Source organism: Prosopis cineraria, unplaced genomic scaffold (genome assembly GCF_029017545.1).
Source record: "Prosopis cineraria cultivar Desert tree isolate PC_DT_omini unplaced genomic scaffold, ASM2901754v1 PC7, whole genome shotgun sequence".
Taxonomy (NCBI): domain Eukaryota; kingdom Viridiplantae; phylum Streptophyta; class Magnoliopsida; order Fabales; family Fabaceae; genus Prosopis; species Prosopis cineraria.
The window spans coordinates 25,807,783-25,833,068 of NW_026555338.1; the positions used below are offsets into that span (position 1 = coordinate 25,807,783).

The window sequence follows — 25,286 nt, forward strand, 5'->3', positions numbered from 1 at the left end:
GTTAATAAGTCAAAGGCGAGCCATGAAGAAAGAATGAACAAAGTCATGTTAAGCAAAATAAAAAATAAAAATATCTCAACAACTAGTACCAAAGAAAAGTAAAAAAACCAAAAAACACAACAAACATGATTTAAACATGACCTAGCCAATTGAAGCCAGCCATTATATGGTCCACAAAGTTTACTTAAATGAAATAAATTTTTTAACCATTACAATAAATTTCATCACGAATATGAATATATCAACTATCAATAATCAAATAGATTGGGAGCATACTATCTAACCTTCTATCACTTCAAGAGACCAAGAGTGAACATTTCATCTATAAGATCCTTTTGCCTTATCAATCTCACCCTTTCTCAAAAGAGGTCTGATGATTGTATCAAGAGTTACAAAATCAAGTGAGCATCCATTCTCTTTCATTTTATAAAGCAAGGCCTTTTCTTCATCAAACAACCCCACTTTACATAGTCCACTGACCATTGAAGTATATGCCTGGACACTTAAAGGAAGGCCACTGGCCAAAACATATTGAAAAATCTGTCGTGCATCATTTAATCTATTTACACTGCACAAACCATTAATAAATATGGTATATGTGCATGTATCAAGTTGAATTCCTTGATCAACAATTCACTGTAACAAGGCAATTGCTTCATCAAGACAATAAATGTTGCACAATCCATCAAATAAGATACTATAAAATATTATATTTGGTGCATGACCACTTGTATGCATCTCCCAAATAATATCCTGGACATATGACATTTTTCTTAATTTGTACAAACTATCAACAAGAGAGTTATAGGTGATAATATTGGAAAGCAAATTTAACGCTTCATTTCTTTAAAGAGATCATAGGAATCATCCACCATCTTGATTTTACAAAGTTCATTAATCAAAATATTATAACTAAGAACATTAGGAGCCTAACTATTCTTGACTATTTTATTGAACAATTCTCTTGACTCCCCAACATTATTGATAAAACAGTACCTATTCATTAAAGTGTTGTAAGTAACTACATCGGGTTTTATACTATGCTTCATCATCATGCCAACAACAGTTGAAGCTTTGGTTACACTTCCTTCTTTACAAAATGCATCGACCAAGATACAAAAAGTATGGACATCACTCATTTGATTAAACAATTTTGACGTTTCTGCCCATTTATCCATGAAACAAAAACCATGTATCAAAGAGCTGTAGATCACAACATTCAAAGATATTCCATGACTAATTATTTCATGAAATAAATCAGTGGCTTCGGTTACGAGTCTTTCCTTGCAAAAGCCATCAATAATTGTATTATATATGACTAAATCAGGCTTAACCTGGCCTCTGGCCATCTTTTTGAGCAATTTAACTGTAGCTCTTGTTTTCCCTGATTTGCATAGCCCATTGATGAGGGTGCCATAACTAATTTCATCTAAGTGAAATCCTTTCGCTATTACATCATCATGGAAATCTAAGGCCTTCCTAACATTATTGTCGAGGCAAAGGCCCTTCATCAGTATATTCAAATTTATTGTATTTGGCCGACAGCCAATCTAAAGAATCTTCCCGAAAGTAGACAATGCAAAAGTCACTTGACCCATATGACAGTAACAATTAATCAAGACGCTAAGAATAATGAAAGAAGGCATGAATCCCTTAGATTCTGCAAGTTCAAAAAGGGAGATAGCAGTAGAATAGTGTTTCATCCGCGCAAGAGATCCTAAAATCTTAGTGATTTGGACTATAGAGGGTCGGGGATATCTATGAAGTAAGGCGTGGAAAGAAGAGACAACCTCCTCAGAGCTTTGAAGATGTGTGGAATTGGAATGGAGAGAGAAGTGGGGAGTTAGGACATAAGAGTGAGAAAGAATGGATGAGGATGAAGACCATGCAGAGAAGAAAGAAATTTGGGGAAGGCATACCTTGAAGCTCTCCAAAACATACTCTTTAGCTTTTAGATCATTCACCAAAACACTCGCGCTGCTACTGGGAGATGCCGAGCTCGACGACAAGGGGTCTGACGTCTGAGGAATCACCGCTTGTTAAAATCTGAATATTAATCTATCAACCAGTTGAATATAAATATTTCTGTAAACAGATGATAAAACTGTTTTATTTTTTTTTAAATCAGATGATAAAAAACATTTTCTAACAATTTTATTTTCATTTTTTGTTTTTTAAAAGAAAAAATATTTTAGATATTAAAGAAACCTCTAATTAGTTTTTTCCAGGAAAGAGTTGGAGCCTTTCGTCCTTCATTTTTTTTCTCCTGTACTTTTTCTTCACTTTTATGAGACCTTGTATTGTTCTCCTTTTCAATCTTGGACAACTATCACAATTATTTAGACAATCTATAATTCAACAACAACAAAAACAAGAAGCAAAATTTTAAGTGGAGACTTTTGACTAAATATAATGAAAAAAAAATTTCAAAATTGTTAAAATTTCACTGAAGAATTCATATCAAATTTTGTTTAAATTTGTAATGAAAATGATAAAATTGTCTTCATTTAAATGAACAATATAAACTACTTATTCATTCATATACTGTATGTTATTTATTTATTAGTGGAATATTATTGATTTTCTTACTTCACTTATTTATAGTCTTACTTTGATTTGCTTTCATTTTAAAGGTTATAAATAAGTGAAATAAGAAAATAAATAATATTTTATAAGTAAATGAACAACATACAGCATGGGAACGAATAAGTCATCTTATCACAAAATTAATGTTTGGAACAAAATCAAATGAAATTAGGGTTATAAACAAGTGAAGTAGGAAAACGAACAACATTTTGTAAGTAAATGAACAATCGATAGTGTAGGAATGAACAAGTCATTTATATTGTTCATTTAAATAATGGCAATTTTGTTATTTTCATCACTAATTCAGCAAAAATTTCATATGGATCTTTCAGTGAAATTTCAAAAATTATGGTATTTTCTTTTTCATTATCTTGAGTCAAGAGTTCCCACATGAAATTTTTCTTAATAATATAATAATAAAAATAAAAATAATTTAAAATTTTTGATTGCATATATAGATTTATTGTGCAAGAATATTTAGCACAAATCTCTCCTTATTTTACTGATTAAACAAAAGAATATTTTCAGTTTATTTTATATCTCTATTTATTTCCTAAAACTATTCTTAGTAGTATAATACCTAACATCAAATATTAACGGACAAGATGAAATAATCACTACAAAATATGTTTTTTTTTTTGCCAACTATAAAATATGTTATTAATAGTTGGGTAATTAGACCTTAAGGTGGAAAAGAGAAATTGAAACCACCCTATTCATAGCTTATATATACACACTTATTTATTAAACTAGACTTAAACTCTATACGTTGCATGGAATTGATCTGATATAGTTGAGTAAATAATCATATTACACGTAAAGACTCTGCATTTTAAAAGTTAATTATATATATCACTTCCTTAATTTTTTATTATGAAACGCATGGTTTTAATTAATATTGTAATCATATTTGACCTCATTATAAAAAAAATTAGTTAAAACAAATTTCTGAGAAATGAAAATAATGCACTTCTAGACTTTCAATTTTACTTTTTCTTTTTCAACGATAACCATAATAAATTACTCCCACTACCACTAAACAATTATTTGTGTAAGCAAATATATTTTATAATACCTTAAATTCAAAAACTTAAAACAAACTGTAAAAATGGATAGTTTCACTTATAACTGTTTGATTTTTTTTTTAATATTCCATATTTGTTTTCAATCCCCCTGGCATACATGAGGATTTTTCCCCTTTAAAAAAACATGCTATCGTAGATACTCAATCATCATAGAACTTGAATTTTGCTTGTATATAATTAATGTTTGCTTGTTCAAAATCTTTGTTAGATATTAAATTCTTTTAAGAGTAAATCAATGAAATTCTCCTCAGTGTTTAAAACATGTTTAAAATTTATATATTATAATAATTAGACAGAAATGAGAGAAAGAAAAACAATTAAATTGATATGATAAATAAGAAAGATAAATCAAAAGAATAGAAAAAAAAATTCCCGTTAATGACACGAAGAAATGACAAAAATAAGAATTAAGAATTAAGAAAACTAACCATTTGATGACAGCTCAATAGTATTCTTCAAATTGATGAAATATAATAATCAAATTGAGGTACGCACAGGCGGCATGTATACATACATACATAATCCCCTTCAAAAAAGAAACATCACATCCAATCATCATATCGTCCATTATCCAACATTCATCCAAACATCTTTGGTGATCAAACACTGAACAAAAGCCAACAAAAAAAAAAAAATTGAGTATTTAAGTGCTTGTTTGGTTTTTATTCCTATTTTTCATTTTAAAAAATGTTTTGTAATATAATTTTAAAAATTGTTTTTATTCTATTTTTTGGTTTTTAAAAACAAAAAATAAAAAATTTAGAAACAATTAAATGAAAAACATTTTTTCAAATCAGTTTTTAAATTTTTTTCATTTTCAAAAATAAAAAATAGTTTTAAAAATAGAAAACAAACTGTCTCAAATGAGCACCAAAAAAGGGAGAGGAAAATAGAGTAGCAGAAAGATGAGAGTGGGGTGAGAAAAAAACACCTATCATTTTTCAAAATTATTAGCTGATGGTTCTTGCAACATTTTTATATCTATATTCATAGAAAATCAAACAGACCTCATCATCCATTTCATGTATTCAAACATTACGAAATAGATCACTACAAGACAATTCTTGCCATAGCTTCAAGTTGATTAACTAACTACCCACAAGTCAGAGAATTTTTGCAATTAGAGAGATCAATTACTTAAATTTGATCATGTAGCATACATCCCTTTTACCTGAAATATCACGAAAGAATAGCTGAAGGGGCAGTCATGGCTTATCAAATATTTAATTGTTAAAAAGTAACAACATAAAAAAGAAGTACTTCCCGTGCGATTGCTTAACAGCAAAGAAATAGCAGGGCAAATAAAGTGCACTCATGAATTACATGGACATGGGCTGAGCTACTTGTAGTTGAGCCTCATCGGAAAATATAACATACATAGAGTATGAGTTTTAATATTTTATAGTTTGTATTCTCTTTTTTTTTTATATATATATATACATTACATCCTTTTATTTTAATATTTTAAACTTTAAACTTATTTCAACCTTATTTTTTATAGCCTCAATTTAAAATTTAATTTTTTTTAACTCAAAGGCTAGTGAAGATTAATTGTAATTTCATCATATCTAATTTCTAAACAACAATATTATTTATTAATTCTTTTAAAATAGAAGAAAATTCTAATTTGACTAAACTAAGTTACATCATTCTCATCCCAAACACTAGTTAAAAACTAGTCAAAAAAACAAGAAGCATGAAAAAGAAAGATTCGAGAGCAAACTTTTTGAGTGTATATATATATATATATATATATTTGTTAGCTCGCTGTAATTGCAAAGTTGAATTAAAAAATAAAGAGAAATAATGTAGCTGGAAGAGACAAAATGTAACACTTGCCCTGAGTGTTATCCAAAAATCACACAATTCAAATAAACTAAGTGTGGTTAAGGAGTTAATCCTAAAACCAACTTAGGAAACAAATCATTTAAATCACTAAGCAAATATACGATTGCAAAGTAAACATTTACAACCTTAAAAAAAATTATAGGTTCTAACTATAGCGCATGGAAGCAAGTTAGACGAAAGAGAAATAAAAAGATACTGTCATGACAGCATTTAAATTGCTGTCATGACAACCCTCCCGAGTCAACTTCTGGGAGGCGTCGTTCTGCCATCCGACCTCCGATCAAAGTGATTTTAAAGCTCACACGTCACATTCAAAGGGTACTATAAGTATACCAAATTTCAAAAAGATCCAACGGTCGGATTTAAAATTAGACATGTTAAAAATTTGATTATTTTTGCTGTCATGTGACAGCACTTCCGGACCAACTTCCGGAGTGCACCATTTCATCATCTGACCTCCGATCGGAGTGATTCCAAAGCCCACATGTCACTTTTAAAGAATACTATTAGCATACTAAATTTTGAAAAGATCCAATGGACGGATTGAATTTTTTATAGGTTATAAAATCAATACTGTAGCTGTCATGACAGCAATTTAATGCTGTCATGACAGCACCTCCAGACCAAATTCCGGAGTGCGTCGTTTCTCCGTCCGATATCCGATCGATGTGATTCCAAAGCCCACACGAAGCTTATAAAAGGTTTTACTTGTGACCCAAATTTTAGAGAAATCCAACGGTCGGATTAAGATTGGACACCCGGATGCAAAAGTGCAGCTTTTTGGTAAAAACCATTTTCAAAATTGTCCAAATCCCATCCTAATGGTCACAAACCTGTGGAAACACTTTGGACACGTCAAATAAGATTAAAAACACCTGATAGAACATTCAAATGATGGAAAACCCCCATACATCAAAATTTGACCACCCGGGTGCCATTTCCCAAAATGGACCCTAAACCCCCAAAATGCACAAATCATACAAGAGTGGTCACAAATCAATCCAAATACCATGTATTTATATAAATACATATGCTAAACATTTTCACTTGGCTCAGAGCTCCTTGTGGGGCCCACGCACCCACTCTCTCTATCCAAGCTGTATGTTTTCCCATAGCACACCATTTGCAATGCAACCACTTTGCATTTGCTTATAAAATCACAATATATCAAAATAAAGATCTGCTTGTAATAGAAACTTGGTCTACTAAGTAAATCCATCAAAACCACACACCATAACCAAGTTTCCTAGCCACAAGTCTGCAAACAGACAAAAATTCATACACAAGCACACAATCCACACATATTCACACACACACACACACAATCATATCCTACTGGCACCCTAATCTTAAATACATTACAATATATTTGCTCAAAAGAAAGGGGTTGCAGTTCTTTACAAATCACAAGCAAACCCCTAGCTTTGCTCCTTTCCCCGTCCACCACTGGATCCTTCGCCTGGACCTAGAATATTGAAAAGAAAGGGGTGAGACAACCACAGTCTCAGTAACAGCAAAATTTACATTGATTATTACAAAGTAAGCCATAATCAAATAAACGAATAATAAATTCAACATAGTATATAATTTAGCCATTTAAAATGCATGAATGCATGACCTAGGCCGGTATGGCCTTTCATGACCAACAGAATGCCCCCTGGCACTCTTTAACTCGCAGGTAAACCTTATACCTACTTGTACCTCCACAGGCACAAAACATAATCTAAGGCATGATCTAATCCACCGAACTGCCTATGCCCCTTCGACGTGAATCCTGAGCAGTCAAAGCTAACTCCCTCCCAGAGCCAGCCCGACTTACTCTCCATGTGAGGGCTACCTTGGCCTAGGCACTCAACCTCACACTTCATATGTCGGATTCCCTCCCCCACTGAGAGGTGTCGAACACTCAATACACTAACCACTTTAGTGCACTGAGCCCACAATACGTAAGACAACACTGAGTACTGACAGTGTGCCATAGAATATCAAAAATCCACACCTTCTCATTGGTGAACTCCCACCGAGATCATGCCTTTTACTCTTGTCTACCTTTCCTGAGTATTGACCATTCAACACTCTAAAGTAGTATAATATTTATAAATCTCATTTCCATAAAAACATTGTTATTAAACAATTAGAAAACATATTTGCACTATAATCAAAGTAGTACCCCATAACCCCTTATAAAGCACATTTAATCTTTTAAAACATGTAATGCATGATAACTAGTAATATTTATTCAAAAATAGCTAAAACAAAGTAATAAGAAATATAATTTCCCCTGTTACCTCAACCCTTTGGTACTAAAAGGGTTCCCCTTGTACAAAATAGGGCTCGGCTTGTTCCTTACTTCTTAATAAGTTCCACCAACAATTTTCTACAACATATAAGTGATCCACATCACTTATCATGACAAATAGCATTAATGAAGACTATAACTTATACCACACAACTTAGGTCAATGAGTCATAATCCACCCTAATGGTCCATATATTAAACCAACCATTCACATAATATCACTTAACCACCAAAACCATTTATTAGCCATCACTAGGCTAATTTTCAATTTATATAATTTTTTAATCAATTAAAAACCTTTACTTAGTGCCACCAACATTCACCATTAGCCCTTATAATGAAAACCAAACCTTAATTTAAATCTTATTGGGCTCAAATAGCAAAATTATAACTAAATCAATAGGCTTAAACCATTGAGGAGCAAAAACCCAATTTCTCAAGGTTTATTTTGTGCCCAAAACACCTCTTTTCATCCAATTATCCACTCAAAATATTAGATCACTATATAGAAACTTAAAACATGCTCCCTAGGATCCAAAGAAACAAAAGCTTACAAGAATAAAGTCTTTGGGATCAAAATCCAAAAATTTCCTCTTCCAAAAATTGAAGAAAATCAAGAGAAAGAAAGAGGATTGAAGTAGGGAGTTTACCTATCGTGTAGCCGAGCTCGCAACGGTCGCAAAGACTCCTAGATCCGAGCCTAACTCCCTCTCTTTCTCCTTTCTTCTTCCTCTCTCTCTCTCTCACTCTCCCATTTGTGCATTTCCTTCCCTTGTTCATTTTCTACGTTTTCTGCATCTGTTTTCTCTTTAAAATGCTGGTCAAAAAGTTTGGGGAAAATTACAAGAAAGGGCCCAACATTTTTTATTATTGCACAAAAGCCCGGGTCAACTTTGGTAATTTTTCCCATAGTTAAAAATCAAATAAAACCAAACTTTCGCTTAGTAAAATTCAAACTCTGGGCCTCTATTAAATTATTCTAAATTTTAATTTAATTATAGATATTTTATTTTATTTTTATTTATTTTTTTAAATAAATTTGAGTCTTAAAATTTTTAGGATGTTACACAAAAAATGTTCCTTGTGTCAAGAATCCTAATTCTACCACCCCCTCTCGAGAACCAAGATCCTAGCTCCCCCACTATACATGGATATAACATGCAAATATGGAATTTCTTTCATATGGAAGAATGCTTTAAGAACATTACACTGATTTTGAAAGCAAGATGTTATGTACTTCAATCCCACCAATACAGAAGAGAATAGGTAAGACTTCCAATGAATCATGATGATTAATGACATGAGTTTGTAAAGCATAAACAAGAAACATGAAGCAACCACTTCAAAAAGAACAGCAGTTTTTGCGTACACACACACACACAACTCCCTCAACACGCCGATCTTTAGTGCTTTGGATTTCATCTGCAGCATCCTAGAAATAAAAATTTGTTGTTAACTAGTGAGATCAGCAACAGTATATGGAAAAGAGAAAGACTGAAGTTATATGAAAAGAGTCGGCAAATTTGACCTTTAGTAGCTTGTCCTAATCAATAGCTGCTTCTCTGGCCCTCCTTGCTGACCAATAAGATGCACATAGTATGGTACCAACTCACCATCAACCGTAGAAATACTTCTGCTATGTCAACAGCTGGTCCACGTGGAGAGTATAGATGCACATAGTATGAATCCAACTTCCCACTTCCACAAGAGGTTAAAAGAGGAAACAGAAATAGGAATGGATATAAAGATTTTGCATGTGAAGATGATAACAACATACTATCACCATCGAAAATGAAAGCTAAAAAAAATCCTCACCAGATGAAGTAGTCATCAATGTTTTCTCCAGACTTGTACCTGCATCTTGTGGGAGCCTCACAACAGGTATGCGTATATCTAAATCAGTTTCATCTGGTTCACAAACCATCTTGTAAAGCTCTGCATATAACATAAACAAATTTGATAAAAAATAAAAAATAAAAAATAAAATAAACCTTGGGCCTCAAGAAGTCTCCTTTGTCAGTACTAAAAAAGTGAAGAAACTAATTATATCATAAAAATATTCATGAGTAAATGACAAAATAATGAAAATATCAGCTCCCAAGAGCAGTACAAACTTTCAAAACTTGGAATGGCAATATGACTTATAGGAATTTAGACAGTATTGTTAAAAACACAAATCCAAGAATGACAGTAACTGAGATATGCTAAGCCAAATTCATAATGAATGTCCCCCCACCCAACACCCCCCCCCAAAAAAGAGGTAACAACAAAAAGTGAAAATACATGAAATATATAATGCAAACAAAATGTTGTGATTGCAGTAAGCCATCATATAGTCCACAAAGTTTAATTAGAAGAAATAAAATTGTTAAAAATTACAACAAGTTTCATCACAAAAGTGAGCATCAAAAACTAAAAAAATCTGGAACAAAGTAGCTAACATTGACCTCAAGTGAACATTTTATTAAGAAGATGATCCTTTACCCTTTCATTCTCACCTTTTCTAAAAGAGATCTAATAATTGTATCAACAACAAAAATAAGCAGCCTTACCCCACTGAGTGAGGTCGGCTACATGGTCTAATAATTGTATCAAAAGTTACAAAATCAGGCGAGCACCCATTCTTTCTCAATTTATAAAGCAAGACCTTTATTTCATCAAACAAACCCTCCTTACACAGTCCCTTAATCATTGAAGTGTATGCCCGGACATTCAAAAGATAGCCATAGGTGGCTAAAAGATACTAAAAAATCCAGTATAATTGAGAGCATGAGGAGTATTTAAGCTCACTTCAATAGGCTAAAGACTAGCCATATTTCTCTCAGAAAATCTGGACCTAAAGAACATTAGAATTCGAGTTCAGGTTTTACGCCAATTTAACCAAGAAAGATAAGTCTTGGCTGTCAATATCCTTTACCCCACAGCCTCCATGATTTTTAGGATGACAAATATCTTCCCACTTTATAAGACTCAATGTCTTTTAGTCCACAGCCTCTACTCACGTGCCCCAGCCACTCATTAATTGGTTGTCAGCCATTCAAGTTCCTTTGGAGTGATTCCCCTTCCTCCATCTTCCTTTGGTGATGAGTCCGACATGCATATCCCATGTTAGTAACCTTCTAATGTTGCATTAGCTGGCATGAATCTTTAAAAGTTCATACAATGACAAGCCTCTTCTTCTTCTTCTTGTTGTTATTAAAAAAAACAAAAGAAAAGGCAACATGATAGATAAATTATCTATTAAGTCAAATTTTCTAGAAAATATCAAAGAAAGAACAGCTTGGTACAAAGGAGTAGTTATGAGTAATGATTGCACTGGATCCTCCAAGCATTCAACAAAATTTAAGAAGCAATCAATAAAAAGACAACATGAATAAATACATCTACATTTTATCTATGGTCAATTGCTATGTATAGCTCAAGGACTTCTCAAGCCAAAACACATCCAACATAATAACACCTTTCTTCTAAATTCATATAGTATTTACACCAACACAAGGGCAAGGAAATTAATGGAATATAGGAAATTCATTTGCCAAAGTTAGCATCCCATAACAATAACAATAAGTTGAGCCCGTCTCAATATGATTCTGTATTTTGCAAAAAAATACCATAAATTTGCTTTCTTTCATGGCTAGCCAAATATCAATAAGATGCTTGAGGTTCTTAACAAATCATGCATGAGTAAGAGACAAAACATCAACTCCAAATAGTAGAAACTTTCAAAACTTGGTCTGGCGATATCATTGACATGAGCTGAGATATTTAAAGTTTGTAAAGCACAAGTAATTCTTATAACATGCAACCATACTTCTAAAAGCATTGCATAATAGATTTTATATAAAATAATATGCGTATGAGTTAATAAGTCAAAGGTAAACCATAAAGAAAGAATGAAAAAAAGTCATATTAAGCCAAAAAAAGAAAAATTCCTCAACAACTAGCACCAACAAAAAATAAAAAACAAAAAATACAACAGCCATGATTTAAACCTGAAATAGCCAATTGAAGCCAGTCGTTATATAGCCCACAAAGTTTACTTAAATGAAATAAATTTTTTAACTATTACAATAAATTTCATCACGAATAGGAGCATATCAACTACCAACAATCAAATAGATTAGGAGCATACTATCTAACCTTCTTTCATCACTTTAGGAGACCTACAGTGAACATTTCATCAAGAAGATTCTTTGCCTTGTCATTCTCACCCTTTAGCAAAAGAGGTCTAATAATGGTATAAAAAGTTATATGATCACGCGAGCATCCATTCTCTTTTATTTTATGGAGCAAGGACTTTACCTCATCAAGCAAACCTTCTTTACAGAGTCTATTGATTATTACAATATTTGCCTAAACATTCAAAGGATGGCTACTGACTAAAAAATACTAAAAAATCTGCCGCACCATTTAGTTTATTACTATTGTACAAACCATCTATAAGTATGGTGTATGTGCATAAATCAGGTTGAATTCTTTGGTCAACAAGTCGCTTAAATAATGTAATTGCCTGATCAAGATGATGACTTTTGCACAAGCCATCCAACAAGACACTATAAAATATTATATTTGGGACATGATCTTTCTCATGTGTCTCATAAATAATCTCCTGCACACTTGACATTTTTCCTGATTTGCACAGACTATCATAGCCCTCTAGTTGATAGTTTGTGCAAATCAGGGAAAATGTCAAGTGTGCAGGAGATTATTTATGAGATATATGAGAGAGATCATGTGCCAAATATAATATTTTATAGTGTCTTGTTAGATGACTTGTGCAAAAGTCATCATCTTGATCAGGCAATTACATTATTTAAGTGACTTGTTGACTAAAGAATTCAACCTGATTTATACACATACACCATACTTATAGATGGTTTGTACAATAGTAATAAACTAAATGGTGCGGCAGATTTTTTAGTATTTTTTAGTCAGTAGCCATCCTTTGAATGTCTAGGCAAATACTGCAATAATCAACAGACTCTATAAAGAATTTAATCTATACATGCACATACAGGATACTTGTAGATGCTTTGTGCAATGGACTCTTTTGCTATAAGATCATTATGGAAATCTAAGGCCTACCAATATTGTTATTGATGCAAAGTCTCTTCATAAGTGTAGTCAAGGTAATCGTATCTGGCTGACAGCCTATCTTAAGAATCTTCCCGAAGGCGGAGAAAGCAAAAGTCATTTGAGAAAGTAACAATTCATCAAGACACTGAAAGTAACGAAAGAAGGCGTGAATCCCTTAGATTCCGTGAGTGCAAAAAGGGAGATAGCAGTAGGATTATGTTTCATCCGGGCAATAGATCCTAAAATCTCATTAATTTGGACTATAGAGGGTCGGGGATGCCTATGAAGCAGTGTAAAGAAGAGACAGCCTCCTCAATGCTTTGAGGATTTGTCGAATTAGAATGGAGGCAAAAGTGGAGAGTTAGGGCATAGGAAGGAGAAAGAGGGAATGAAGATGGTGACGATGCATAAGAGAGGAAATTTAGGGAAGGCATACCTTGAAGCTCTACAAAACATCATTTTTAGCTTTCAAATCCTTTGCCAAAAGTGTTGTGCTGCTCGTAGCAGCGGAGGTCGACCAGAAAGGATGGGAGCGTAATCTCTTTAGACGAAGGATAGAATTGCAGTCTGAGTCTGAGGATGGAGGAATCACATTTTGTTACAATTTGTCTAGGTAAGAAAATGATTTACCGGTCGTGATTGAATATTGAATTATTTTTTTTCGGTTAGATACAACAAGAAAAGTATAAATAATAACTATAATTTATAGAGCTAAGTAATGATCTAATTATTGTTTATTTTTCTAAAATACATTGAGTTTTTTTTTGTTGACAGACAAGAAATTGGTCCATTAACAAAGCAAGAAATTCAGTATATTAATTTATTTTAAATTTAAATATATTAAAATAAAATTTAAAATTTAAATTATAAATATCAATTTAAATAATTATAAATTTAAGGGTTTTAATTATAAATACAACATTTATATTTTAAATGTAATTCTCAATTTATAATTGACATTCTTATTTGTACTATCTGAACCAACGTGTAAAAATTATATTCTAAAAATACACTAATCAATGAAACATTTAGTCTCAAGTATTTGCCATTTGCCAACATAATTTTACTCTCAGCTATTGTGCTTTTTTGGTTTCTAAATGTTAAGCGTCCCAATGTTTGAAACCTCTTAGATAGTACCCGTTATTATTTTTCAATTTTTATTTATATATCTTTTTTAATTATATTTTTATATTCTACATTTTAACACTTTAAATTGTACTACTCTCTTTCATTTAAGATATTTTTACCATTTGAAAAAATATGCATAAAATTAAAATTATATTAATATACTCAAAATAATTTGATCTCGATTTTAACTATGGTCATACTATCAACTCCTGAATAAGTATTTCAGTTATCAACTAATTCATTGATATGTCCAGCTTTTATTATCTTTTGATAAACACAGTTTTTCTATGATATTTAGGGTGCATTTTGTTTCTTTATGTTTGGCATTCAGAAAGCTACTTTTTACTTTTAAGAAGTCAAATGTTGTTTGGAATCTATTTATCACATAAAACTAACTTTTAAAAAGGACTTTGAGAATGGGATGAAATGGAAAAATCCAAAAGCTCTGCTTTGTAGCTTTTGAAACGGACTTTGAGCATGTAAGCATTAATTATTGATACCTACTATTTTAAATGACCATAATACCCCCCTCGTGAGTTTTATCTTTCTCGTGCTTGAGCTCAGGAGTTAGTGTGCATTTTAGAACTCATCTCCTCATTCTCTCTTCTGTGTATGTGTCACTAAAGAGAGACACTCTGTTTCTCTTTCAGCCACACAACAACAAAGAATAGAAAAGAAATTCAGCTATAACACTATATAGAAATGAACGAACAACAGAGGGAAGGGGAGTGGATGACTTTCCAACGATGAGGAGACACACATGCTAACGATAGATCTAAAACCAATGCAACAGGGAGGAGAAGAAAAGCAAATGAAAAGCATGAGCTATCTCTTACTCTGTTTTGTGCATCACCGACCAGAAAGAAGGGAGAGAATAATATAATAATCCCCTTGAAAAAATTACCAAATAAGGCCTAAAGTTTGTTAGGAAAAATTTTTAAATAGTACCCCACCAGATTAGAAGAAAATATGTAACTGATTCTGACTTTAGGCATTTTGAGGATGAAAATATGGTTAACACTAATGATGATAATGATGAGCATGCATTTCCATCAACAATTTCAAGTGTAATTTCAAGCGTAGCTTCTGATAGAGAGATAAATAGAGTTCGAGATTCTATTAGAGATTAAATTATATATTACAGATCGAACCATTAACTATGTAACTATTCAATATTAATGAATGTTTAACTATTTATTACATAATTTTTTTCAATATTAAATTTTATATTTTTATTCTTATTATTTAAAATTTAAAATTTTATGTTATTTTAAATTTGTTTCACATTTTTTAAACATTTTTAATATATTATATTTGTGCAATAAAAATTATAAATTATCATAAATCATGTCCTTTTTGGTCATTACATATTAAAAAATACATTTTAAAGGCATAATTTTTTATTAATCTAAATAACTTTCAGTTTCTCAAATTGACTTTTGAAAAAATGCATCCAAATATAAATTTTATTACAACAACTGATTTTTATCAAATGAACTTTCATCAAATTGATTTTTGACAAACTGAAAATCAAACACACACTTAATTATGTCAATTGATGTTGCAACATTTAATCATGTCACAGAGAACCTAAGCATACTTCCCCAAAAACAAAAAACAAAAACAAATATTGATAAGCCAGCCACATATTTCTTTTAGTAATGTAATGTATCTATAACTTTATCAATGTAATGTATATGTAATTTTCATAGTTCACAGTATACTTTTCACCTCAAGAATTATTATTGTGATTCAAATTGAATGCATGTCCAAAAATAAAAAAAGAAGATATGGCTTTAAAATCAATTTTCCTTCCTTTGAATTCAAAACCACTGATTCTTAAGATGAAAAAGAATCAACCTTAGAACTAACACAACAAATCTCTATTCTTTTTTATGTCACTATTGATTCAAGTCCAAGTTCATCCGATAAGACCCCAGATGGGTCCTGTACAATATGAACAAAACCTCTAATTTTGTCCAATAGATAGAGAGAAGGAGGAAGCAAAGCAACCAACTTTATTTCCTATCCTGTGCCTCCTTTTCTAATTCATTTCACCTTTCCTAAACATATTACTTAGTTCTTCATTATAGAGTAGCAAAGGAATACAAAGGCTTGGTCAGCCTGCCAAACTTGGCTTGATCTACTCTATTTTTTAATAAAAGCACAGATCATGCTAGCTACTATGTTTTTTTAATGAAAATATGATAATCATACTAAAAATAACTATCACTAAAAAAAATAGTTATGCAATGAGAATAGTTTAGGAAGTATGGAAAAAGGTTGAGCATTAAAAAAAGGTGAAAACAGAGTCAAAAGAGTTAATTTTCACAAAACTATTCGTCAGGGCTCATAGTATAGAAAGAATCAACCACAGCCAAACATGTTATATGTCACTACTAACACTTATGTATCATGTGCCGTGGCTAACAAAGCTCTTTGTTGTGGCACATATGCCATGACAACAACTGTCATTTCAGCATTTAGAGTCCAAACTTTTAATGCACTTAATTTTCTGCTCAAACCTTCAATTGAAGTAATTCAAGCATCAACACAAATATAATTAAATAACCTAGCTAATGGCTCTAGCCCCACCACTATCTGAATGGAAATTTTAGATACCCGAAGCTATAAGCATAGCAAGCATGCTTTCGACATCAGTTAAGTGACCAAACACCCAACTCTTAACCATTAGCCTATACTACTATCTCATACAAATACCACATTTACATTTAAATATTACTTAAAAAAAAAAGGAATCACATAAAATCAGCCTAGGGAACAAAAACTCAACTGTACATTAGATTTTGATCAATTCTCTTGACTCGTCAAGATTATTGATCAAACAATATCCATCTATTAAAATGTTGTAAGTAACAACTTCTTCTATGTCATGCTTCATCATCATACCAACAATAGCTTCAGCTTTGGTGACACTTCCTTCTTTACAAAATGGGTCAGCAAGGATACAAAATGTACAGACATGCATATCCCAAGCTAACATCCTTCAACTGTTACAGTAGCTAGCATAAATCTTGTACATACAAAGCCAAGAAGAATAACGACTAATCAATTTTTCTATAAATTAAAGTCATTAGGAGTGATAAAAGAAAAAACTGACATCACAAATAAATTATCTATGAAGTCAAAATTTCTAGAAAATATCAAAGAAAGAGTAGCTTGATAAATTTAAAGGAGTAGTTATGAGTAATGATCGCACTGAATCCTCCAAATTGAACGGTGTTGAACAGAACAATCTTAGACTATGACAGAAGGAAAGAAAATATTTCTATGGATCAAGAGAAGCCGTTGAAACAAAAGCCAACAATTAATCTTGCAATATTCAGACTCTTCTGATTGTAATGATACTGTAAGTTATTGATACTTTCATTTTTTATGCATCAAAATCCAAATCCAGCAACAAATAAATGATACTAACTTCTACTAACAATATCAACAAAAAGACAACACAGATAAAAACATCTACACTTTATCTATTGCCAATTGCTAAGTATGACTGAAGAACTTCTAAAGCCAAAACACATGTCCAACATAAGTATTGACACCAGCAAACACAAAAGCAATCAAACTTAATGCATATGGGATATTCTCTTTGCCAAAGCCACCGTCCCACAATAATAACAACAGCTTGAAACCATCTAAAAACATACCAAAAATTTGCTTTATTTTATAGTTAGCAAGTATCAATAAGATGCTTGAGGTTCTAAAGAAATTATCCAAGAGCATAGGTAAGAGACAAAACATCATCTCGTAAGGGTAGAAACTTTCACAACTTGGTCTAGCAATATCATTAATATGAATTTAGCAATATTGTAAAGTTTGTAAAGCACAAATAACCCTTATGGCCTACAACCCTACTTCTAAAAGCACCGCACAATAGATTTTTCTAACAAGATACAAGTTAATAAGTAAAAGGTAAGCCGCAAAGAAAGAAGGAACAAAGTCATGTTAAGCCTAAAAAAGAAAATACCTTCACAACTAGTACTGACAAAAAGTTAAAAAATAAGTATACATCAAACATGATTTAAATTTAACATAGACAATTGAAGCCAGCCAACATATAGTCCACAAAATTTACTTAAATGAAAAAAAATTTGTTAACTATTACAATAAATTTCATCACAAATATGTGTATCAACTATCAATAATAAAATAGATTAGGAACAAACAGTCTAAACTTTTGTTATTGCTTTAAGAGACCTATAGTGAACATTTTATCAAGAAGATCCTTTGCCTTATCATTCTCACCCTTTGCCAAAAAAAGGTCTAATAATTGTATCAAAAGTTGCTAAATTTGGTGAGCATCCATTCTCTTTCATTTTATAGAGCAAGGCCTTTACCTCATCAAACAAGCCCACTTTACATAGTCTATTGATTATTGAAGTATATGCCTGGATATTCAAAGGATGGCCATTGGCTAAAAAATACTGAAAAATCTGCCACACAACATTTAATTTATTACCTTTACACAAACCATCTATACATATGGTATACATGTATGTATTTGGATGAATTTTTTGGTCAACCATCTTAAATAAAGATGATGACTTTCAAACTAGCCATCCAACAAGATATTATAAAATATTTTATGTGGGGCAAAACCTCTAACATGCATCTTATAAATAATATCATGCATATCTAATATTTTCCCTGACTTTTCCATGAACTTTAGTCAGATAGGAATGATTTGTTCTGGTTTTACATCAAATGAAAATATGAAAATTCAAAATTCTGTCACTTTTTATTACTAAATTTTATTTTATTTAGTTATAAGATTTTACTAAAATTCTTATGATTTAGGAGAAGGAATTATTTAAATGAAAATTGTTATATTTATTTTTAACACAAGAACATTAAAGAAATCACATACAATGAGGTTGAAGAATGGAAGCTCACAAAACTATGAAACTCTAATAAATATGATACATCATACATAAAAATTAAAGAATATAAATTTATTTTATGTAATTTATTTATATAAATTTAATTTTAGAGCATAATATCAAGCCAAAAAATTTATATCAAGAAATGAACATTTTAAAATTTTTTAAAGAACTAAAATCATATTTTTCTATATTCTAAAAGTCAAATATCTTTTTCTTTAAGTACCTTTATTATTATTTTGTGTCTGTTAAACTTTAGATTCAACTCATCTAAACTTTTTATTATTAAAAAAATATAAGAAATGTATAAACAAGTTATTGGGAGGAAGACATTTTGAAGAAAAGAAAAGATACACAAAGTTGGGACTTGCTTGATTTGGTTTAAAACAATTCTTTTTATAATTTTTTAAAAATAAGTTTTGGAAACAAAATTAAAAAAAATATATTTAAATCATTAATTTGAAAAATTCATCTGAAGTGTTGCAACGAATGATAAAAAAATTGATTTATTAATATAATTATTATCAACAAAAACATGATATTTTCTCTCTATTTTTTTAAATTTTACAGAACAGTAAGTAACAAAATATTACAAAGATGTTATTTTTTAAAAAAAATTCAAAACAACTTTTAATTGTTTTATTTTTTTCAAAACAGATGATAAAAACACTTTCAGGTAATTTTATTTTCATTTTTTGTTTTAAAAAAGAAAAACTATTTTAGATATCAAAGAAGCCTTTAATTATTTTTTGCTAGCAAAAAGCTAGAGCATTTTATCTTTTATATTTTTCTTCTATACTTTTTCTTTTTTTTTTTCTTTTCTTTCCTGAGACCTGGTATTATTCTCCTACACAATCTTTAACCGCTATCACAATTATTTAGATAATATATAACTCAATAATAATAATAATAATAATAATAATAGTAATAGTAAACTATTGATTGCATATATAAATTAATAGGATGAGAATATTTAGCACTAATCTCTTCTTATTTGAGTGATAAAACAAAAGAATCTTTCCAGTTTATTTTACATCTCCATGCATTTACTAAAACTATTCTTAGTAGTATGATACCTGACATCAAATATTAACGGAGAAGATGAAATAATCAATACAAAATATGTTATTAATACTTGGGTAATTAGACCTTGAGGTGGGAAAAGAGAAATTGAAACCACACTTTTCATAGCTTATATATATACACTTATTTATTAAACTAGACTTAAACCCTGTGTGTTGCACAAAGTTGATCTGACATAATTGAGTGATCATTTGATAAAGATTCTACATTTTAAAAGTTAATTATAGATATCATTTCTTTAATTTTTCTTATGAAATGCACGGTTTTAACATGAGTTAAAAGAATAGATTGGATGTTACCTCAAAATTTAAAATTGAAAAAGTTAATTAATAATGTAATCATATTTGATCTCGTTATCAAAAAATTTTAATTAAAACAAATTTTTGAGAAATGAAAATAATTTACTTGTAAATTTTCAACTTGACTTTCTCTTTTTCATCAATTACCATAATAAATTACCCCCCTGCCACTGAACTGTTATTTGTGTAACAAAATATATTTTATAATATCTTAAATTCAAAAACTTAAAACAAAATGAAAAAAAAGGGATAGTTTAACTTATAACTGTTTACTTTTTTTAATAAACCATGTTTGTTTTCAACCCCCGTGGCATAGATGAGGATTTTTTTCCCCTTAAAAAACATGCTATCATGAATATTCAATCATGATAAAACTTATTACGAAACAGCATTTTCTCTTGAGTTTTCAGAAAAGCTAACTCAATAGCTAATTGGATTGCTAAAACTTCATTAAAGAAATTGTGTCCTTTGAATTGGATTTCTAGACCTCCAAATTCTCTTAGATCTTTTATTAGATGCCGATTGGGAAAAGTTTCAAGTCTGTTGTTGATTTTCCTTATTTTTATTTTTTATTCTTTGTTTTTAGTTATTTTGGACTTTTATGCGTTTTAATGAAATAGATATATATCTTGTCGGCCAAAAAAAAAATCATGATAGAATTTAAACTTCACTTTAATTGTTAATGTTTGTTTGTTCAAAATTTTTGTCAAATATTAAATTCTTTTGGGAGTAAATCAATGAAATTCTCCCTCGAATGTAAAGCATGTCTAAAATTTATATACTATAATAATTAGACTGAAATGAGAAAGAAAAAAAATTAAATTGGCATGACAAATATGAAAGATGAATCAAAAGAACAGAAAAAATAAAAATTTCTTGTGAGTGACGCGAAGAACTAACAAAAAAAAATTAAGAATTAACAAAACTAACAATTTGATGATAGTTCATAGTATTCTTTAAATTGATGAAATATAATAATCAAATTGATGTGTCTATGGATGGTACATATAATATATCCCCTTTCAACAAAGAAACATGACATCCAATCACAAAATCCTCCACAATCCAACATTCACAAAAACACCCCTGGTGATTAAACACTGAACAAAAACCAATAAAAAAAAGTATTTAAATGGGCACTAAAAAGGGAAGAGGAAAATAGAGCAGTAGAAAGATGAGATTGATGTGAGAAAAAACGTCTAGCATTTTTCAAATAATTAGCTGAGGGTTCTTGCAACACATTTTTATATTCATAAGAAATCAAACAGTCTTCATCATCCATTTCATGTACTTAAATATTACAAAACAGATCACTACAAGACTATTCTTGCCATAACTACCCACAAGTTAAAGAATTTTTACAATTAGAGACATCAGTTACTTAAATTTGATCATATAGTATACATCCATTTTACTTGAAATATCAAGAAAGAATAGCTGAAGGGGCAGTCATGGCTTATCGAATATTTAATTGTTCAAAAGTCAGAATATAAAAGGAAGTACTTCTCGTGCGTTGGTTAACATAAAGGAAATAGTAAGGTAACTAAAGTGCACTCATAAATTACATGGATATAACATGCAAACACATAATTTCTTTTCATATAAAAGAATGCTTTAAGAGCATTACACTGATTTCAAAAGTAGGATGTTATGTACCACAATCCCACCAATACAGAAGAGAACGGCCAAGACTTCTATGAACCATGATGACATGAGTTTGTAAAGCATAAACAGGAAACATGAAGCAACCACTACAAAAAACAGCAGTTTTTGTATGTGAAGATGATAAAACATACTATCACCATAAAAAAAATGAAAACTAAAAAGAATCCTTAAATGAAGTAGTCATCAGTATTTTCTCCAAACTTATACCTACATCTTGTGGGAGCCTTATAGCAGGTATGTGTACATCTAAATTAGTTTCATTTGGTTCACGACCTATCTTGTAAAGCTTTGCATACAACATAAACAAATTTTATAAAAAATTAAACCATAGGCCTCAAGGAGTCTCTTTTGTCAACATTGAAAAAGTGAATAAACGAATTATATCATAAAATTCCATCTTTTAATATTGTGTTGATTCATGCCCCGAATAACTTGTACAGGATATGAAGAATTCAGCGGAGTAAAATGCTCAAAAAGTATATTCTTAATGCAACAATATATATATATATCACCTGCATCTTTTAAGATCCACGACATCAGTTAATATCCTTATAGTTATGCATGAACTATGCAGAAATCACGTAAAATCTGTGCAACGAGAATGACAGAATATAGTGATCAATCATATCTCTATATCTCTACTAATCTCGGTGGATTCTGTCATGCCCCCTCAAGTTGGTGCATGAAGGTTGACAATGCCAAACTTGCCCTTGAGATAGTCGAACCTTTCTTTGCCTAGCAACTTAGTAAAAATATCTACGAGCTGCTCCCTCGTCCAGATTTTTAGTGGTTGAACTTCTTTGGAGTCATATCTTTCCCAAACAAAGTAGCAATCCATCTCCAAGTGGTTAGTCTGCTCATGATATACAAGATTTTGCATAATGTGAAGAGCGGCTTGATTATCATAGTAAAGAATATTGCATACTATTACATCACTCCTAACTCTGTCATTAACCATTAAAGCCAAATCAACTCACTAACTGTATTTGCCATGGCTCAATACTCAGATTTCATTGAAGAGTGAGAAAACATAGACTACTTCTTTGTCTTCCATGAGATAGGGGAGCCGCTAATCTTTACTATATATCCAGTATGGGAGCATCTGTTAATGGGACACTTTCCCCAATCAACATCGCAGAAAGCCTCTAGCTCAAGGTCACCATCATTGCATAGAAGGATGCCTTGTCCAAGCGTTGTCTTTAGGTACCTTAAGATACGCTTAATAATATCTAAGCAGATCTATTGCGAGTCTGTAGAAAACTGACTAAGGATATTGACAGCGCACACAATATCGAGATGTGTGACCATGAGATACATCAACTTGCCAATCAATTTCCTATGTCGATTGCCATCTACACTTTAATTTATAGTAGTTGCATCTTCATCCTCTTCACGAACCACCAACCTATAATTTTCTTCTATTAGAAAATCACAGAGTCGACAACCTTCCATCCCAACTTCCCTCAACAGATCTAAAGCATACTTTTTTTGATTAAGAACGAAGTCAGGAGGAGCTCTTGTCACTTCTATGCCTAAAAAATATTTGATGGGACCAAGATCCTTGATTGTGAACTGCTGATTAAGGTACTTCTTGATCTGCTCTATCTTCTCAGCTTGTGTTCTTGCTAAAAGTACATCATCTACATAGATCAAAGCAACTAGGAACACATCGTCCTTGTTATATATCATCATGGAATGATTTGCACATGATTGTACAAAGCCTACGGTCTTTGAAGCATGAGTAAATTTTATATACCAGTTCCTTAACACTTGCTTTAATCCATACAGTGATTTCCTCAAACAGCAAACCCTATCGTCACCTTTACAACTAAAACCCTTCGAAACTCTCATATATATCTCCTCATCAAGCTCCCCATGCAAGAAGTCATTATTCACATCAAGTTGATGCACAAACCATCCTTTCTTTGCTGCTACAACTAGTAAGGTCCTTATGGTGACAAGCTTCGCCACAGGTGCAAAGGTTTCATAATAGTCAACTCCATCTTCTTGTGTGAATCCACGCGCAACGAGTCGTGCCTTGGCAATACACTCACCAGTCTGTTTACACTTTATTTTGAACACCCATTTCAAGTCAACAATATTTTTTCTTCACTTAGCAATTCATTAATAAAGACTTGCCCTAGGTTATCTGAAGCATGAAGAAAATTCAGGGAGTTTGCATCAAGAACCTTACTTTAGGACTCGGCTGCCATCTCCTCATTTGTTGGTGTGTGATCTTGATTTGAAGAAATTATCTAGGATTTTAGAATTGTGCTTCTACTCTGATACCATAAAGAATTCAGTAGAGTAAAATGCTCAAAAAGTATATTCTCAATGCAATAATATATATATATATATATATGAGAGAGGGATCTGTAGATCCACGATATCAGCTAATATCCTTATAGTTATACATGAACCATGCAAAAATCACATAAAATCTGTATAACGAGAATGACAGAATATCATGATCAATCATATCTCTATATCTCCACTAATCTCAGTGGATTCTATCAGGATATATATGTTTAATAATCAATGTAAGTAATGATTCTTTAAACCTTCACAGTAACATTATATGAAAGGCTTTATCTCATTTATTCAATCTAAAAGATGCATTAATTGTTCTATTTGAACAATCAATCATTAAAGCGCATCAGGTACTTGCCACTTATTTTCTTTAATATTTTGGCAATGAATTTCTTATAACTCAATCTTAATAACAACCCATAATGGCCAGTGAATCTATACCTATTATCTTAAAATGCAGTTTTTTATGGCAACTTGACCAAAAGGAAAATTTTAACTTCAAAGATAGTCATAGCTTGTTACGAACTTAAACGAGTTTGATTTTACAAAAAGAAAATTGAATAGATCACTAAGTCAAACATTGCAAGTTTGCAACGATCATCATTCCAGATGACAACATCCACATAACCTTCACTTTAGCAAAAATTGATAATACTTTAAAAAAACTCAAATTAAAGAGTGACAACAAATGAGGTATGTTAAAGAGTTAATAAGTCAAATTAATAATGAACCATAAAGAAATATGAAACAAAATAATTTTAAGTTTGGAGGGGGTGGGGGAGGACAACAAGAAACAATGAAAGGTAAAAAAATTTTAAATACATCATACACATGATTTAAAAAGAATACCATAGACTATAACTGGTCATTATACAGTCCATAAAAATTACTAAAAAGAAAAAAATATGTTAAAAATTACAAAAAAATTCATCACAAAAGTGAGTATGTCTAAAAATATCTAGAGCAAAGTATCCTACCTTAACCTCTAGTGAACATTTCATCTA

General features: G+C 31.0%; 1 pseudogene; it reads right to left on the reverse strand.

Annotated features, from left to right (window-relative positions):
* Positions 1-318: 318 nt before the first annotated feature.
* Positions 319-9,741, reverse strand: LOC129316637 (pentatricopeptide repeat-containing protein At1g63400-like; annotated as a pseudogene).
* Positions 9,742-25,286: the final 15,545 nt, after the last annotated feature.